The 12,278-nt window shown below is 38.6% G+C and overlaps 1 long non-coding RNA gene across 1 annotated transcript in view; it reads right to left on the reverse strand.

Moving 5' to 3' along the window:
* Positions 1 to 1,140: 1,140 nt before the first annotated feature.
* The window catches only part of LOC121073851, a 57,375-nt gene continuing 46,237 nt past the window's right edge, over positions 1,141 to 12,278 (reverse strand). The window contains exons 2-3 of the long non-coding RNA XR_005821968.1: positions 4,280 to 4,333; positions 1,141 to 1,209 (exon numbers count right to left, since the gene is read on the reverse strand). This is a non-coding gene — a long non-coding RNA (uncharacterized LOC121073851). The remainder of the gene's footprint in view (positions 1,210 to 4,279; positions 4,334 to 12,278) is intronic.

Below are 12,278 nucleotides of genomic sequence, written 5' to 3' on the forward strand. Positions count from 1 at the left end.
CAAAACAGGGAAATAGGTCAGTCTTCAATCCTATTAGAAAACCTGTTTCTTTTAGGAGCCAATACTAAAACCAGTGAAGTCCTATCACTCCTCCTACAATCCCCATACTCAGTGATGAACTTATCCAATTAAACAAGTTAGAAATATCTTCCTGACTCCACCTAGGAATGAGATTTGAAGCAGAAGAATATACAGCTTTTCGTTCCTTCCCAGCTAACTGCAAAGTAAGCTCAGAAATCATTTCCTGCCACGAAGAAAACAATATGTTGGCAGCATGTATGCCTGTGTGTGTTGGTGCACTGTATGAAGATCCATTGTTTGGCATGTCAGTATGTTTGTGTACATAAATATTAATGAAATAAAGGCCAAACAGGAACTGAACTCTCTCTGGGAACTGCTCCTTCATGGCATACCCAGGGAAGCAGGGAATGAAACGTTCAGCAACTGTGCAAAAACTGCTGAAAAACAAACACCGCTATCTTCTATTGTGGCTACCTTCTGCATAAAAATAACTCTGAGAAACTAAACAAGCACGTTTACGTTCCTCTCGAGTGAGGTTTCTTGTTGTTTTTGTTTTGTTTTAAACTAATTTGATTTAAATAACAGGAACAGTCCAAAAATTATTCTCATTGAGGAACTTACAAAGGAAAATTGCCTATCAATGCCAAACAAATTCTCTAGTACAATTTACGCTTTTTAGAAAGTATTTGAGAAATATATAAAGCAACAGTATAAGCTTTTTGTACTGCAGAAGAAACCTAGTCTTCTAATGACTTTCTTAAGGAGAAACAACACATATCAACAGACAGTATTTACAGGGGAAAACTATTTGTTCTGCTGTATAATGAGACAGATCAAAATACCACTTTAAAACTACGTTAATTTTAATTTATTATCATTTGTAATTTGCTTTAAACAGTTCTTGGAGCTCCAAAATGACAGGATTTTTACCACTCTGATGACAGCTATGCCAAACTCCTCCACTTTGTGCAGGTATATCATTTACATCCATTTCCTATCTTCAGCCTATATCTGTCCTAGAAACAGTGGTACAACTGTTGCATGCATAAACATAACTGATCTGTTCTTAGGCACTCTCTGGTACTAACAGCTAAGAAAACACAGAAGTACATATACTTGCCTTTGGTGTCCAGGTCTGTCTTGGGCACTAGGTCTTCTCTCAAACATATTATGCTGCAAAGGCAACAGCTGTATGAAAACACAAAGATTATTTAGAAAGGACTTCATTTCCCATACCTCAAACAGGAAAAAAACGTGCTTTCTAGGGATTGAAAGTCATTTATCAGAAAACCTTCCTGAAGGGGAAATGTTTTTTGTTCTGTTTGTTTTATTTCTAAAGTGTTTATCAAAATGATTAAGTTCCAAGGTTCTGATTTTGAGAGAATGGCCACTTGCAGAATGGGATACCTTCCAGATACCTTTTAGAGGTATCTGGAAGAGGCCACTTTTAAAAAATCTTTCTTTAAATCTGCTGTGACTGAAAATTTTGTAACTATGACAACGCTGTACCGTCTGTATAACAGGATCCTGTTACAGTATCCATCTGGTAAGAAAAGGATTACTTCATCAAATCTTACATTTAAAAATCCATGCAAGTTGGAAACGTGTTTATGCTGCATGATTTGAATGGAAGAACACAAGACAGCAGAAGAGCTGGCTCCTTTCTCACAGAATTGGACAGACCATCAAAATAACACCAAGGTTTTGAGATGGTTAAATGGTTAAAAATGAGCCATTACATTTATTAGATTACACCTCCCTCCTTTCGGAACCTCTTGCCAGGGAGACCCATGTCTGCCAACAGTTTAATTCAAAGCTCTGGTTTCAAAGAGCTGATAGGCAACACCTAAAGTAACAACACAGCTGAGACAGGAAAATCCCGTGCTTTAAATATTATGCTATTAACTGTTTTGTATGAAATACAGGAACCTGGACTAAGATTTGTCATTTTTTCTATTCCCATTTATTGCTTGAAAGATCAGGTTAATACTTATACAAAGGATTCATTAGTCAATTTTATAAGTGGATGAAAACACCCAGAACAAGGAAAGGAATTTATTATACTTTGAAAAGAAAGTCATGGGGGGAGAAAGAGAAGCAGAGAGAGGGAGAGCGAAGCACTTATAAATGAGCAAGCCATTGACCTTTTGTGTTAGTTCTGTGGAAATTAATTTTTTCATTTTTTAAAGAAAAATGAGATAGGACCTCTCCAAGCAACAGGACAGCCTGTCACATATTTGACTATTAGTTCATCTCTAGTAGGAGAGCAAAAGAGTGACGATCTGTGGAAGGAAAAGATAAGTAAGTCAAGAGAAAAGGGGAAAAAAAAACCCTTCAGAGAACATCACAGAGTAGTGGCAGCACGAATCGACACCAACATCTCCTCGGGCTTACACATCCATCAGGATCAATAAACAGCACTGTCTGGGGACATGCAGAAGTGAGACAGGTCTAAAACAGACTGATGGAAGAGTCGATCTTGATGGCTTGACAATTTTCCCAGCCAACTGCTTCAAGATTCTCGGTCCAAACTCACCTGAAAATTTAAGCCAAACTGAACTTCAGAATTTAACCACTGATTCTGTCTCAAATGTGTAGGTTGAAAAAGCATTACATTTCTACTTGCCGAGCCCCTTTGAGTCATAGTCTTGTCAGATGGTACACACTTCTACCCCCATTTTTTACTGAAATTATTAGAAATGTATTTCGTTCAGTTTAACAAAAAAAGTTTAGTTCCAATCCTTAATTAAGCACATCTTTGGTGTAGCTTGATGACTCACAAACATTTTTGATTCCCAAAACTTTAGAAAGAGAACATCCTCCATGTATAAAGTTACCCCTATGTGCTGTTCTTTGCAAAATGAGGGAGGTGGGGGAGAAGAATAAAAACATTGCTTGACCTGTGACCACTTTTGGATAAAACTTTCTGACACAAAAATCTTGTGTCTAAAGACATGATCTCCACTGCTCTCTGGCACAGGCACTGCTGAATTAGTGCTCTTGGAGCAGAAATGATGCAGAACTGCTTCCAGGGTAGACTGAGGACACTATTGATACATTTTGAGTTCCATATATGTTCTTGAATTAAAAATAAATAAATAAATAAATAATGCAGGCTTCTCAAAATGTCCTGGTATAAGGAATCCTGTCAGCTTTGTGGGATACTGCATTTGCAATGATATTTAAAAATAATGCACTGGTGCCACAACATTGGCTTCTCTGGTTTTCTCCTTGAAAAGCAATGAAATATTGTCCTTCCTTTAGTACAATGGGAGGAGTACTCCTCCTGTCTCTTGGCTACCTCTTCTTTTCTCCAGCTGTGTATCATAAGCATTTTACATACTTGGTTACACTCTTGTCATTCAGTGAAATGAAAACATCGGTCTACACTATTTTCTTTAAACTCGCCTCCTGATAAACAAATGTGTCAAAAAGGAGGCTTGCTTAGCATGAATTAGCAGTGTTTTATATGTATTAATGTTTACCCACAGGGAATTCTTTTGTTATCTAATAATCTCTGAGTTGCTTTCACCTTGCCTTCTTGCTTAGCATCCCTTCCTCATTCATTCTGCTGTCCATATCATAGCTGAAGAGATGGATTTCTACCAGTAACTTTAGAAAGTAGGCAGCGCTAAGAGAAGTGGAGCTTCCCACTCCTGCCCTTGAGCAATTTGCTTCAGTGTCAGAGATAAACTCTGTTTACATTCCTGAAAAGATCATGAGATTATTTAGATGATGTCTGGACAGTGCTTTGAACTTTTAAAAGAGCCACATAAAGCTAAGCATTAGGATGAATAGTCTCCCCTTCCTTTTTAATACCCTTATTTCCAAATACATATAGGCAGCCAAAACAGAGTTGAGTATGCCAGCAATTCTGGTGTAAATCCCTGGCATCACACATCAATATGCTCTTTCATGTGAAATTAAAACCTCCTCTTCAAGCATTAGTGGAAACAAAAGATGGGCACTTGAACAGTCAAAGGAAAAACAGAAAATGGGAAGAGAGGTGATTGGAACAAATTGAACTGAGTTAACCTGTCTATTCAACCCTAACCAAAGGGCAGCTGGAAAAAAAAAAAAAAGGAAAAAAGATTATCTGCTCAGCTGCTATCCGTGTTAGTCACAAAATATCCCATGAGGCTTACCAACAGGTCCTGACTAATAGCACACTAATTTTGACACCCATCGTTCATTGCATGTAGTTGCTACAGTGTCTTCCACCTAAAAATCCAATGTTAAAAGGGTTCTGCTTGCTCACCTTAACATAGGTCTGCTGGTGTGACCTTGGAGAAATCCAGGTTTTCTGTATTGCCTATACAGAAAAACAGAAAGATACAATTTATATCATGACTTTTGCTATATTTAAGTCAGTTTTGATGGCAAAGAAGCTTAGAATTTCATACTAAAAGTTATTATAAAACATTTACTTCAGCCAGGAATGTTCACTTGTAAGTGAAGAGCACTTAAAAATTAATATTCATTTAATAGTGAATTTAAGAATAGCAATATTAAAACAAAATACACAAATTACTAATGGTTTTGATGAAATGTCGTCCTACACCCATACCCATGAAAATCTATTGACTCGAGTGTAGCACTGTTTCCAATTACAACCAGCTGATTTATCCCATATGTTGGCTACAGGCATGAAAACACTTTTACTTGGCTTAACAATCCACTCATTCTGCAAAGTGAAGTGCTGATAGTCCTCAGCTATAGCCTAGTTCTATAGTTGTTCTTGTTTACCCAGGAAAGATGAGGAAATTAGGCTCTGAATGTTATTTCATTGCTTCAGAGCCATCAAATCCAGCCTCTTTTTGCCACAGTTTTTTTGTATAATTATTATATAATCCCTTTCATAATGCATTCAGTCCCTCTTAAAACCTCGCTTCTCCTCCTAATTCTTCTAAGAACCTCATTACTCTGTTTAGAAGCCTCCATCCAATTTCCAGCTTATGTTTGGACAATGCATATCCTTTTGTTCTTATGTCAACATCTGCCTTCAGCTTTATAGCTCTTCCCCTGCTGATACATACCCCCCAGCTCCATTTGTAGACAGGAATGATCCCACATACTCCCACAAGTCCCTGGGAAAACACTGAAGGGCTGTTCAGCTCATTTGAACAGAAAGAACCACAAAGTAAACCCAGAAGCCCAAGAGACCAAAACAGACAAAAGCAGGAAAAGCACAATAACCGAGATTTGCTGCACGGGTACACGAGACCTGTTGGTGCCACATGCCATGAAAGACACAGGCACTGAGCATGATTCCCCTGACCATGATCTGTCTTGATAATACTGAATCTGCGTGAACCCCTAAAGTACTTTTCTTCCCTTTCTACCAGGGTTATGCTAGGCATAAAGAAATTCCTACTGCTGCTGCCTGTGCTTAAGAAGGGGAATCTGCAGGGCAGACAATGGTGTTGACACTCCAGCAGACCTTCAGCAGAACCACTATGGATTGCTGTGCATGTCTGCAACATCAATTATGTTCTCAAAATAGTATGACATGTCTTAGCCACATCTTCGTAACCTTCTGCCTGCTCAGCCTCTTGTGACTGAAGGTGGAAAAAAGATTAACACAGGCAGGACAAATGGCAATGTAGCTATGTGCTGAGGAGGGTGTAATTTCTCACACATTTGAAGAAAATAATCTACGGGGATTTAAAAAATTTCACAACTTTTTTTTTCCCCTTCATAAAATCCACAATAAAAACAGACCATATTAAGCAGAAACGAGCCTACCAGAACTTATGAATAACTTGCATTCTTCCATTGGAGCCTGGCCAGTTACCCTTGGAAAGAATTCCTGTTTACTTTGTAGTGAATGTGAGAGACACGCAGTCTGCCAGAAGCTATTACGACAGTAAAAACACAGCCAGAGGCTGTCACAAATGGGGAAATCACAGAGAAAGTTAATTTGTTAACTTCAAGGACAAAGATTAAAATAATATTCATTCGGTAAAAAGTTATTTACTTTATCACATAGAAGACAAGTTGAGTTTACATGAAAGCTATTCTAGTTCAAAGGCAACTTTCAGATACTTCAATGGTTAACTTGCTTTTAAGATTTGATTAGATTTACAAAGAAAAACTTCTTTCCTTACCAAAGGTTTTGTTCTCTGTTTGGCTGAGATGAATATCTTGCCCTACACCTGCATATTTCTTCCACAAAGCCTCAGCCAGGATGGTTGCATTAGGAGCTCAGGAGATACCAGTGTCCTTGCTCAAAACACTTCCTAAAATCTGAATAACTTGTCCTGAATTCTGAGGCCTGATTAAGAAGACAAGCTCATTTCAGAGAAAAAAAAAGTGTGATATGTAGCCCTTACAGTTTGCACATTTTTGTATTTTAAGGTTAGATTTACTACATTCTGATCTTTGACATGGATGAATGCATTTTTTTTTTAATCAGTCTCCATACTTTTGTATACAACATTTGCATTCCCCCTTTCTTGGTAAATCTTAATGTAAACCATTAGTTGAACATAAAGGCACTTTCTCATTTTCATTTGCACTCTTAATTTATCTTCTCATTTAACTTGTCTTTTATAAGCAACTTTCCTCTTCCCCCACAAACTAATCAAGGGCTCATGATCTACAGATGTTTGCTGCCTCAGATGAGTCACATGCACACCAGCTGTCACAACTTTTCTGTCTCTGAATTTTTTTTCCTATTGTCTATCTCATTCCTTAAAAGCACATTCTCTAGTCTTTGTTGTTTTGCTTTATACTTGAGACCAAGAACATGTTTAAACCCTTTCCTGAACCAGAATCCAAGAACTGGTGACCTGATAACCCCATAACAGTAGTAAAAACAGGAGACAAATATCACCTCAAAGAGACACTTGAGCATATCTGGCCTTGTCAGAAACAGGAAATACCAGGAGCCTTACTTAAAATGTTTCTAACCTAAATTTGCAGCCCGAAGAGGCTTGAATGGTTTAAATAAGGTTCAGATAAACATCCAGACTTTCTGATGATTATCCAAAATTCTTCGACAATCTGCAAGTTTTGAGGTTCACTCATTAACACTACCTTGAATACATCCTGGAAGCAGCCTGCACCTTGAAGAGAGCAGGAATAACGTTATGCTTTTCCAAAGGCAAATACAAAAGTATTAACTAAATCATGTTGTTAGGAAGTTATGAAACAAGTGATGCTGTAGAGATTGCCCAGTGACTCAGGAGAAATAAATCAGAGTTTATAAATATCTTCAGAGTACAAATACCAGTAATTATTCACAGTCCCAGAAAATATAGGATCTCTATGACAAGAAAGAAAACGCTTTGAGCACCTGCCTGTGAAAGAAATTTCTAGCAAACGGGGAAAATTTGCCTATGGAAATCCTCCCTCCTTCCCCCTCAAAGGAGATGTTGATGGCTGTACATCTTGAAAACCAGATAGCACACCTCAGAAGCTGGGAATAACCACTGCTGGTGATTCAATTAGCTTAGGACAGAAATAACTTATTAAAGTTGCTGTATTTATCAAGAGCTTCTGTAAACAAGGACAGTCAAGAAATTAACTTTTAAATCCGAGTAAATAAAATCTCTACTCAGAACTCAGGTAATGTTAATTTGACTTTGGGAATGAAGCTAGCTATATCAAATTAAGGCCACTTTAATTCTGACTGTGACTAACCACCCGAAGACTTACTGCAGTTTGACTAATCCACATTAAGTTCACATTTTTAGTTAATTCAGATTATTGCTTGAGAGTTCCTGCAAAGGCAAGTCCTAAATCTCAGCAATGTTAATTGGCCAAAGGAAGGGAGTCCTTTCATTACAGCTGTCTTTCTCCATTTGTTTTGTAACACCTTAACCTTGAAATCTGTTCAACTTAGTGCATTAAAGCAGCAAAGAAAGATTTTAGGCTGCAATGGGCAAAGAAAATGTTTTTGGTAAAATTGCTCAAAATAATATAAAGAGAAAGTATTTTCAGATGCGGTTGGTACACACATCTCATTGAAGGATCTGTGCAGAGTTGAGGGTGCATACAAATGGACCAATTCTGATCTGTAATGAGAGAGTGAAGGAAAATTTAATATCTCCTGCCTTTTCTGCAGCTTCTTACTGAAAAAGAAAAACAAAAAAAAAAAAACAAAAACTGATTTCCAGTCTCAGCAACTGATTTATGTAATTATTTTTATTTTTTGTCTTTAGAGGCCAGATGTCTAGGTACTCATACAAACTCAAGTCTTCTTGGGTTGACTCTATTAGCAAGGGATCCCAACCTTGTCTCCAAGAACCTTCTTGTCTCTTCCAGCTTACCAGCACTCATAAACCTCACTTACTACCCACAAACCATAGATATACCAACATATCTATTTATTCCCACTTTTTTCATGTGCTTCAAATAAGGTCTTTGGCACTTTCCAGATACTTTTTAGAAGCCCAGATTATCAAACCCGAAACAAAATAGTTCAACCCTGGAGCACCTATTGCCAGCTAATCCTTTAAATGAGCTAAAAGCAATCAGCAGCTCTGCCTCATTAAAACCTCAAGAACAGCGTATCTCACCAAACCTTTGTCAATTTTTCCCCAGTTACAGTAATTGGTCTCCTAGGGGATACTGAATCTACCTTCACACCTTGCTTGCTTGTCTTTGCAGGTGTGACAGCATTGCCACTAAATCGTGAACACGGCCAGCTGCTGCAAAAAGGCTGATACTCCCTTTCCTTCTGCTGTGCTTCCTCTCCCATGCTGAACTCTCATAGGGTCACTCAAAATATGCAAACTATCCATCACAAAGCATTACCTTTCCTATCTCCCAGATCAATGACCACCCTTAAACAACCCTAATTGCTGATCATGCCCAGCATCACTTTAGGAAAAAAAAAAAAAAAAAAAAACACTATATATAGTCCTCGTAAGTCAGGATTTTTTATGTCAGCCCTTCTGGATTTAGTATTTTCGTCAAAGATGACTGAGAGAAACAACACACTATTTATAGAAAAACTCTTACAGGATTTTAACAGGCTCTTATGCAAAGCCATTGTTTTGCTTTCTTATTTGTTATCCCTATGGAGCTATAAACCCCTGCTTTAAATTATCAACTCATATCTATTCATATGCAGCAATGACTTTCAAGACACCACAGGCTGGCTGCTAGTGCCAAAACAATTTAAGGACATTTACTACCATTTGGAATATTTTTACTTCAAAGGAAAGGATTAATGAATATTATGGAAATGATTCTCAATCTCTGCATTTCCACTGTTTTTCTCCCAGACACCACATAATGACTTGTTAAACTATGTGTTAGTTTTACTGCAGAAAAGACATTTTTAGTGCAATGCAGCTCAGGCAATACAATCTTCCAGATGTACATACTGCTTCCCCTGTGAAAACTTTTTTTGAAGTGCCAGTCCAACACCCCTGGCACTTGGACCTACTGTCCTGGACACTGAGGTATTAAAAACTCCCCTGGTATTTCCCCATACCCAATAAATATATATCAACTCCAACATGAGGTGCAACTACTGGCATTTAATTGGCACTGCTTGAGGAAAACGTTTGCACAGACTTTACTCACTTCCAGCCTCTCTTGAGCTGAAGATCTACCATGAATCCATTGTGTCAACAGTTTTATATAACCATGGAGATGGTAGGAAACAGAGAGAAAACAAAATGAGTGTACAATGATAATACATCTAAACACATGAAAGAAAGACAATTTAATTTGTCAGGTCAGCAATGATAACATCAACAACATGCAAATTTATCTTATTTGAGTTCTTAAGAGTAGCTTGAAGTTTCATGGCACATCATCTATACTGATTCTACCTACTCTATCTAAATTGACTCCATCTTGACCTACTTTACCAAAACTTTTGTTTAGAGACATGAAACTTGTCAAATCCCAATTACCTGCAGTCTTGTCACGCTCGAGAGTAATCAAACAATGGCACAAGTTGCCTGAAAAGATTTTGGAGTCTCCATGCATGGAGATATTCAGAACTTGACTGAGCTTTATCTAAGCTGGCCTTGCTTTGACCAGATGACCTCCAGAGACTGCTTCCAATCTAATTTTCATAAGACCATTCAGGTTGGAAAGGACTTCAGGATGTCTCTGGTTCCAAGCTTCTGTTCTGTGCTGGGTTACTCTGAGATCAGACTAGACTGCTCAGGGCTTCATCCCGTAGGGTCTTGAAGATATGAAAGGATGAAGACTGCACAGTCTCCCAGGTTTCACTGTCCTCACAGTGGAAAAATGACTTCTTATATCCAGTTGAACTTATGTTTAAACTTACATCCCTCCTACCCTGCACTACAGTGAAGAGCTCCATCTTCTCAATAACCTCCTTGTAGGTACTGTGAGGCTGCTGGGATATCCCCCCAAAGCTGTCTCTTCTCAAGGCCGAACAAATTCCATCTCCTCAGCTTCTTCTCCCTTGGCAAGTGCTCCAGGAGCAAGCATCCTGGTGGTCCTCCACTGAATTCACCTCAGTTTGCAATCTTTCCTGTACTGGGACCCCAAAACAGGACACAGTATCTGGATGTGACCTAACAAGTGCTGAGCAGAAGGGGATAATCCACATTTTGATCTCCTGGCCCTTCCCTGGTCTGTGCTGCCCGGGTTGCTGCTGCCAGGGCATGGTGGGCTCCTCTCCACTCACTGCCAACAGACCCCAGGAACTTTCCTGTAGAGCTGCCCCCCAGCCAGGCAGACCCAGGCTGGATCACTGCCAGAGACTCTGCCTTCCCAGGGGCAGGGCTTTGCACTGAATTGAATTTCATAAGGTTCACTCACCTCAGCCCACCCCTCCAGCCTGTCTAGGACACTCTGATTGGCAGCTCCACTCTCAGGCTGTCACCTGCTTCTGCCAGTTTTATGTCACTGAAAACTTGATGAGACTGCTCTCCACAGCTTCCTGCAGGACATTGACAAAGTTGTTAAGCAGGACAGGTCCAGCTACAGACACCTGCAGTACTCCACTGTTGATCAGCGCCCTGGTAGAGAACCAACACTTAACTGAATTCCTCTGAGCCTGACCATCTAACTAGTTTCTTTAAATGGATGGACAGCCAGATGCATAGACTGTGACTCCTATTCTATGTTCCAATGAGCAATTTATTTTTCAATGTAACACAAAAAAGGTTTTCATTTCCTTTTGCAATATGTTCTGGAAGATGCCAGCCAAAGGATGTTGGAATCACCCAGATGTGAAAATGTCCTCAACGTGCACATTCAGTCAAGTCAAAAATCTCAGTACTGATTTCTAGAGAATATTTAGTACAATGTATGCAGCTTATTTTATCACTATAGTGATACAGAAGAGACCAAGAAATTATGATGAAAAATTATTTACCTGAGAAAATAACTCGCAACTAATTTTAACATCAGCCATTAATAGAGTAATCACTGCCTGCACAATTGGTGGTTTTAACTAAAGGAAAAGTCTGAGGAAAAGTCTGCGTCAGGACTGCCTATACCCACATAATCTGGTTTATAAACTTTTTTCAGATTTGCTGAGTTGTGAAGAAAAAGGGTAGAAAATGTTTCAGCAGTCACTTACCCCAAGGCCTGTTTATTTTCATCACAGTATCAGACTAGAAAAACCAGATTCTTTGGCCCACCCTGTCAGGTAGCAGACTGGTGATGCACTGTGGGAAGGGAAAACCTCATCTCCCTTGTCTACTAATGCATTTGATTAGGTGAACACAACAGGAGTTATTCAAATACATGTGATATAACACTGTAACAATTACATGTAGCTTATTGCACAGAACCACCTTACTTCCAAACAAGCAGAATGATGTTGTGCAAGTTTATGGTATACTCTTTGAAAAGGTACTTACCTTCCTTAAGCAAACAAGTTTTAGATATTTTAAGTCAGGTACAAGTCACCTCATCCTTAGAATCAAAGTATTCTTAATGAGTAAATGAGGCTACTCAGACTTTGCTGGAGTAGTATTTTGGTTGTTTTGTTTAAACATAAATGTATTTCCATTTCAAAACAACTCATTAAATCTTATCTCATTTTGCTGCAATTCCAAATACACCAGACAAATCCAAAAATATTTTTATGTGCTGACATCTGTTTTGAAGGGATTTTCAATGGCAGATGAGTTTAATTTCAATGGAAGATGTGTTTTGAAACCCAGACAGCTTGCCCATATTTGGTAAGCATTTCTCACTTCACCTACCTGGTTTCAAATAATATTTTTAACAGGATATGTATGCAGCATATTACTGATAGGAATGGTTATAAATGCACTCTCACTGCCAAGAGAAGACAGATCTACTAGAGT

Source organism: Cygnus olor, chromosome 8 (assembly GCF_009769625.2).
Source record: "Cygnus olor isolate bCygOlo1 chromosome 8, bCygOlo1.pri.v2, whole genome shotgun sequence".
Lineage (NCBI taxonomy): Eukaryota > Metazoa > Chordata > Aves > Anseriformes > Anatidae > Cygnus > Cygnus olor.